The 7,451-nt window shown below is 62.6% G+C and overlaps 1 pseudogene; it reads right to left on the bottom strand.

Annotated features, from left to right (window-relative positions):
- Positions 1-3,646: 3,646 nt before the first annotated feature.
- LOC109318416 lies at positions 3,647-6,120 on the bottom strand (annotated as a pseudogene).
- Between the last annotated feature and the right edge of the window lie 1,331 nt (positions 6,121-7,451).

Here is a 7,451-nt window from a genome sequence, read left to right as displayed (position 1 = left end):
TGCAGTGCCCCCGACTGCGATGAGGCGGCTCCGGGCTGCAAGGGGCAGAGCTGCTGCTTCTCCTTCTGGGCAGGGCCTGGCAAGGGGCATCTGCGCTGCTCCTGGTCCTGCTGCAGTGGGACCCCGGGCTGTTCGCTCTCAGTCTGAGCCTCTGCCAAGCCCAGGGGCTTACCCGGAGGGGGACAGCCAGGCCGCTGCGCCCGTGGGGCAGAGCAAATGCTGCAGGGGCTGGGAGAGGAGAGCCCGGTCTCCTGAGTCCTGGCCCACAGCTTTAAACCCAGGCACCCGCCTCCGCAGGGCACTGCCTCTCGCCACCCCCTTTCTCTCCTCCTGCAATGCTCGGCATGTTGATCTCTCACCGATCTGCTCCTAGCTCCCCTGGGCTGCGCTCCCAGGACCCAGCTGCACTAATACTCTGCCACGACTCCTGACTCCCCCCATCCCCAAGCTGCAGGACCTCTGCGGCCGAACGGGGGTGCCCAGCTTGGGGCCCACGATGCAGCCCCGCTGGAGCCAGCAGCAGGCTCGGCCCCTGGACAGCCGTCCAGTCCCAGCATGTCACGGGGCGCCTGCGCCTGGCCCCAGAGGTGGATCGCTCACCCGACGGGCACGCAGGCGGCGCTCCCTGCAGCAGGCTGGTGGCAGCCCACGGTCTTCCCCTCTGCCGGGGCCGCAAACCAGCTGCAGGACCAGCCTCCCCCCCAGCCCTGGAGGCACCCAGGTCCGTGCTCCGGCCCAGCCTGCATTTCAGCCAGGGCAGGGCAGGGAGGTGACAGCAGCAGTGCCGGGCTCACAGCCTGCAACCCTTTGCTCTGGGGGGGTCTCCTGTGACCCCCTCCATCCTCAGCCCTGGCGCCGAGATCTCTAGCTGGGGGCTTTTTGCTGCGGGGAACTGGGAGGGAAGCCTTGCAAGCCACGTGAGTGTCCCCAGTCCCAGTGCAATACCCATCCCCTTCAGGAAGCCACGGACTGCTCCGTGCCTCAGTTTCCCCACCCCTAAAATGAGGGCGATGGCCCATCCCCAGCTCACAGGGGTCTTCTGAAGGCAAATGCTCTCGTGGCTGGCTGGCGACAGCCAAGGCAGCCAGAAAAGGACCATGGGAACGAACACGGGTCATCAAAGGATCGTGACGGTCCCTGTCAGGTGGGGAGCGGTGAGCCAGAGGCCAAAGGAGGCGCTGCCTCCTGCACCGGGCCCTGGGCTCACGTTCGAGTTCAGCCCCTCCACGTCGGCATGCCAGGTGGGTCTCAGCTAGTTTCGACTCCGGTCCAGGTAATCTCGGCTTAATGGGACTATGTGAAAGAGAGCTTACAAAATTCGGAGCATACATGCCCTTGGGGCTTCTCTGCCTCCCTGCTACTCCCCAACAGCTGCCACTCCACGACCCTCGTGCCAAGCCTCCCTCTTGGGCTAGAGACAGGACAGAGCCGGGCTTCACAGGCCCTGCTCCCTGCTATGGGCTGGGGCAAGCTGCAGAGCCTCTCCCAGGCCGGTCCAGTGATGCTGAGCTGCTGACTGGTCATGCCTCTGCCCTTGCGGGAGGGGAGGTCTCCGTCTGCCGGGGCTGCTGGCAGTCCTGGGAGCACGGGGAGGGAGATCCCCAGGTCACTCAACCCCTTGGTTGCAGCCCTGCTCCTCCCCAGAGGTGGCTGCCTTTCAGCCGCTTTGTATATACAGGGTCTTATCCTGATCCCCCCAAGATCAATCCTAGTTTTGCTACTGGCTTCACAGGCCAGACTCAGTCAATGCAGCTGGCTGTGTTCTCCCAGGATCCCCGTCAGCATCGGCATCACCCGCCCCGGGTTAAGTCCATCCCCCCACCCCAGGATCCTGCTGCGGGCTCTTCCGGACACGGGGCAGGCACATCGGTGACCCATCGCCGCCCTCCTGCCCAGGCTGCCAGCACGTGCAGCAGCCATGCCCAGAGCCCAGCTCTTGGCCAGCTGCTGTCACCAGAGCCACCCCCCGGGACCGACGGGGCAGCGATGAGTCACTTGCATCGGGCATCCGGACTCCGGAGCCAACAGCTCTCCCGGGAGCCGCCGAGCGCGGAGGGGACGCAGCGGTCGCTATCCGCGTGTCAACAGTGCAGCGCGTTTGACGGAGGAGCCCTCTGCTGAGTCACGTCTCGCTCGCGGGCAGCCACGAACTCGGAACAAAACCCCGGGGCAGAGCGTGTGCACACGCATGCATGCACATGTACGCACACCCCTTTGTACACACACACGCGCACGCACAAATACACATGCACCTGTGCAAACTCTCATGTATACACATGCACACACACAAGCACGCACACGCATGCATACACACACAAGCACATGCATGCGCACGCATGCACCCATGCGTACACACGCGCATGCGAACAAGCACGTCGGCACGCGCGCACACTCCCAAGCATACACATGCACACATTCATGCGCGTACACAAATGCACATGCATATGCACGCATGTGTGCACATGCACACGCATGAACAGCCACAAGAATTCAACCCCAGGAAACAGGATTCAGGCTCAACCACCAGCACCAAAGTGGCTCAGCACCACCCGCTCAAGGACGGGGCAAGAAACAGGGACGTGGCCCAGGACAGAAGAAGTGCCCACAGGGGATGCCTCTGCCTAGGCAGCCTCAGCTCCTGCCCTGAGACAGGGAGGGTCTGATCCAGCCCCCGAACCTACCACTGCAAACAGTTAATCGTGGGGGGAGGCCAAACCTGTTCCCAAGAGAGCTCAGAAAGTTTGAGGGAGCCCTGGTAGGGCCAAGGTCAGTGGGGTCAGGTTCCCAGCAGAGAGGGGCCTCTGGGGCCATCTCCACCCTGCCAGAGGCAGAGTGATGCTGAGTGACCAAAAGGTGCATTAATAGCAACGGGGGCCCCAGGAGCAGGTCCTTCAAGCCTTGCTCTGGAGGTGCTGGATCCCACCGACGGGGCTGGGGACCCGCAGCGCCACTCAGGAGGGAGAACGAGGGCTCTCCAACCCAGTGCAATGCCGCTGGTCTACAGTGATCCCCGTCCCCGCCACGCCACCGAGTCCACTTCGAATCAGTAGGCTGCTACAGCCAGCCGCTGGCAAGGGCTGAGAGCCACAGGCCTGCGCCCGATCTCAGGTGCCCCAAACGCTGGGCAGGTTCTCGCCTTGGAAACGGGGGTGTTTCCCGGGCTCATCCCCAGGAAAAGTATTTAGACTTTTATTTTGTTCTTTCTTTCTTTGGGGGGGGTAGTATCATCCATCTCTGCTGGTGTCCAGAGAGAAGGAAATCACATGAAAAGGGCAGCCTGGCCGATCGCAGGGCAGAGCAGCTTGCACGAAGGCATTTCAGTGTCGACACTGAGCAGGGAAGCCCTGAACGTCCAGGCTTTTGCTTTCCACAAGGGAAACTGAGTCTTGCTTTGCTGGCGGGGGCTACGGCAGGGGGTGGAGGGAGACAGCCAGAGCAATTCCCCTCCATCTGCTACCGGGCTCACCTTACGCTAGACTAGGTCGTCAGCTGATGTAAATCAGCAAAGCCCCACTGAGCCCCTCGCCCATGCATGTATACTAGCTGAGGATTGGATCCTGGATCCCTCCTTTTACCTCGGCACATGCGCGGGGCCATTCTCTGCCCTGAACTCGAGGCGCGTGCCACCGGACACGGGGGAACGCGGCCACGCCGAGCTCGCACAGGACTTACTTCTCATAGTCGGTGTTGTCCTTGTCGCAGCGCGCGTCTTTGTGCTTCTCCCAGTCTTTCCCGTGCTTGCACGTGGTCAGCGAGATGATATCCTTGCCGTTGTGGATGTGGTGCAACGCGTTCCTGGTGTCGGAGCCGATGCCGGTCAGGTACCGCTTCCCTTTAAAAACCAGCAAGTACTTCTTCTTGGGAGGCACGGAGCTGCGGGCCAGCCAGCCCCTCTCCCCGCCCTTCTGCGGATGGTCCTTGGAAAACAAGGGGATGGAGACGTCAAAGCCAGGCCGGAAACGCTCCACGTAAAAACTCGCCTTGGCCAAGATGGCCTGTCCGATGTCAAAGCCCAGATCCTCGGTGTAGTTCGGCCAAGTGCCTGAGTAAAGGTTAAAGATCAGGTGGTTTCGGCCGCCGTTCCACAAAGGCAAGCCTTGGATCCTCTCGTTGATGTTGTGGACGTACTGGACGGAGAGATGGTCCCTGTCCAGAGTGTCCAGGTTCAGGACAAAGAGGCAGGCTTCCTCGGGGTTGGAGGTGTAGTAGCGGGACTCCTCGAGCACAGTGATGATTTTGAAGTAACTCTCGGACACCGGGTCCCCTCTCTCCGCGGGGTAGACGAAGACTTTGAAACCGTACTTCTCGCATTTGGAAAAATCGAAGCAGGTTTCCATGCGGCACCTGCTGTTCTTGTAGATGCTCATTCTCGTGGCCCTCCTGGCCTTGGGCGACGGCTGGCGGGGGCCTCCATCGCCCTGAAGGTCGCCGGGGCCCGCAAAGCTCTGCAGGAGGGTCGCGTCGGTCCAGCGGGGCCAGGTCTTCGCAGCGTCCGTCTTCCTTCTGGAGAGGAAGGCGAGGCGTCTGATTTGGTCTCCACCAAAGAAGAAGAGCAGAAGCCAAGAGGCAAAGAGAGTCATGAAAATGTATTTCTTCCTGATCTGCATAGGTTCATCGGGAAGCCTGGCTCCTCATCTGACGCAGGAGGCGGGGGGCTGTCGGCCGGCGGGTTCAGGTGAGCCCGTGCGGGGGAGCGGGCTCAGCAGGGAAAGTCCGTGGGAGAGGCACAATGTGCCGGCGTCCAAGCAGGGCCCGGGCTGTTCAGTACTGCTCCTAAGTCAGCGCTTACCCCGGATTAACCCCGTGCGCTCTCTCCCCGCGTCCAGCATTGCGTGCTTGGTAAGGGACTCTGCCTGCGTTTTTAATTCTAAAACCTGCTCCCCCCCGGCGAAGGCTTAATAGCAAACCTGCCCCAGCGTCACCGGCGCCCTTCGATTTCAGGGTGCCACGCGAGTGCCAGGCTGGCCCGCTCCCCTCGGTACCACGCAACAGTCTTTCAGCACGAAACCGAGTTGAGCAACAGCTCCTTTTCCATCCCTCGTCGGCCCGGCTGCCCGAACCCCGGGGCCAGACAGGTCACGCTGCTGCTTTTCCGGCGGCCAGAGTCTGTGTCGTCGTCGCCGGCTTCCCCGTTTGCTGTCCCGGTTTGACGCGGAAGAGCCCACCCCGACCCCGCCACCGTAGCCTCTGCTCGGGAGAAGTTTGCACTCAGATAAATGTCTCAGAGCGGCTCCCTCTAACGCTGCCCCCCGGACACCCGCTTGCAGCCTTGGGTCTCCGTCTCCCCTTTACCTTCACTGGTCTGTAGCCAGAGCGCACCGCTTCCTCGGCCATGGGAGAGCGTCGGGGCAGGCGCCGGGGCTCCAGTCCACTTGCCTCGGGGGAGCCTTGGCTTCTGGCTTCTTGCTGCGTTTGAGGTGCATTTCCAGCGAGAGAGGCCGCTGGGCTCCCACGCGTGCCCCTTTGCACCGGGGATGAAGCCAGGTCTCAGCCCCTGAGCGGTGCGAGGCCCGTCTGCACCCTCTGTGTTACCTGGGACTCCTGGAGGACGACGCGGCGTGCCCTAGGTCTCCTTTGCTTTGCCCTTTCTCTTGGCGGGGAGAGTTATGTCTGCGGGCGGGCACCGACTCGCTCCCGCTTCGCTGGGTGCCGGCAGCATGACACCCTCTAGGCTGGCCGGGCGTAACTACAGCCGCGTGCGCACCCCCGGCAGGGAGAGGCAAGACTTGGGGTGCGTCCTAGGTCCCGCATGCAGGCGGGTCTCACCTCGCGAGCCCCCTGGCTCCTCGCTCGCCTCCTTTGCGGTCCCTTGGACGATTTCCCCCGGGCCCAGATTTTTCCTCCCCACCACACGCCTCTCAGCTTGGTCAGCGGGTGTCCCTCTTCCTGGGTATTTATCTTGCCTGCTCTGCTTTTGTCCCTCCCTGGATGTCTAGCTCTGTCGCTCGCTCGCTCTCCCCCGGTTGATTCGGATTCCCAGGTTTTCCCCCATCTCCCATGCTCGCTGCACCCCTTCGGCTACCGATCCGCCCGCCTGTCTCGCTGGCCCTCGCTCTTGCTCCCACGGGCTGCCCTGTCCAGCCCCAGGTCCCTGCCTCCCCCTCCAGCTGCCCAGCAGCATCTGCTACACAGGGCTGATGCCACCTTCACAACATTGCAGCCCGGGCCCGCCCACCCCCCGGATTGGTCCCCCAAACCCCGGAGGGTGTGGTTTCAGCTTAACCCTTTCCTCGCCAAGTGCCCCAAAAGGGGCGGGGCATGGGAAGTCTCCAGGCTGGGGGGGCCAGTGCCCACCTGTGCCGGTGGGATGGGGGCAGCCCCTTGGAGAAGAGGCTTCTGGATTTGGAAGCTGATCTACAAAAGAGAGGAGGAGGAGGAGGAAGACCCAGGCTTCCCTTTCTGGGGGCACGCAGCAGCGGGACATCCGCAGAGCTCAGACCTGGTGGGGATGGGAGAGCCCTGGAAACCGTGGGCCTCGCCGCCGCGACAGTGGGTCCAATTCTCCCTGCACACCAGCGTGACGCTGCCGGGCGCAAAGATCCATCAAAAGGTTTATTAGCCATTTTGCCCAGGCAGATCACATGTGAACTGGTAGCACTGACAGTCCTGGGGTCTTCCAGACCGGGCAACATCCCCCAAGGTAGCGGAAAATATCACCTGGCCACTTCTTTTTTTTTAACCCAAGCTGGATGCGGGTGACGGACGCCAGCATAAACCCCGTCGCCTGTCTCCATAGTTGTACAGTCCTTGGAGATCCAGAGAGGGGAGCGAATCCCCTCGGTCTCCTTCCTGGGCCCTGGCGTTGCAGGCCCGCACACCGTCCTCCCCTGGGCTCTGCTCCCCTTTCTCCTTCTTCCTGCCTCCCCGCAGCAGCATCGCCCGTTTCACAAGACCTGGAACAGGCTCAGGGCAGTCGATCTGGCCTCTGCGCCCTTGCTGAGCTCAGCTGAGCTGGTGCCTCCAGACACCAGCGTCTGGTCGGTCCTGGGGGCCGCGCAGACGGGGGCAGGCGCCTGGCTGCAGCGCCCGGGCTGGGGGGGAAGCTCCCTATGCAAAGCTGCAGCTGGAGGTGCTGGAGGCACTTGGCTGTCATAAGGGAAAGAATCTGCCCTTTGTGCTGAGCTCCAGCCACAAGCCTGGCTTCAGCGAGGCTCTCTGGGACTTGGGCAAGTCAGGCCAGGACTAGGGGGAAGGTGTGACCCCCATGTCACTACCCCTCCCTCCACCCCTTGCCCTCCTAGCCCGCTGGATCTGCACCCACCATCTCCTGTCCTGCTCCCTCGCCCACATCCTTCCAGCTGGTGCAACCCTGCCCCTTCCCCTCCTGCCCGCTCAGTCTCCCCCTCGCCCTCCAGCTCCTGCTCCTCGCACCCCAGGCTCCAGACCCTGCTCCAGCCTCTCTCGTCACCACCCAGCGGCTTCCATGTCATTAATCCCCAGCAATTTCTCCT

The sequence above is a fragment of the Crocodylus porosus genome, unplaced genomic scaffold (assembly GCF_001723895.1).
Source record: "Crocodylus porosus isolate Cpor-Errol unplaced genomic scaffold, CroPor_comp1, whole genome shotgun sequence".
Classification (NCBI taxonomy): domain Eukaryota; kingdom Metazoa; phylum Chordata; order Crocodylia; family Crocodylidae; genus Crocodylus; species Crocodylus porosus.
Note: the sequence above shows the minus strand (reverse complement) of the source record. Positions and strands in the feature narration are given on the sequence as shown.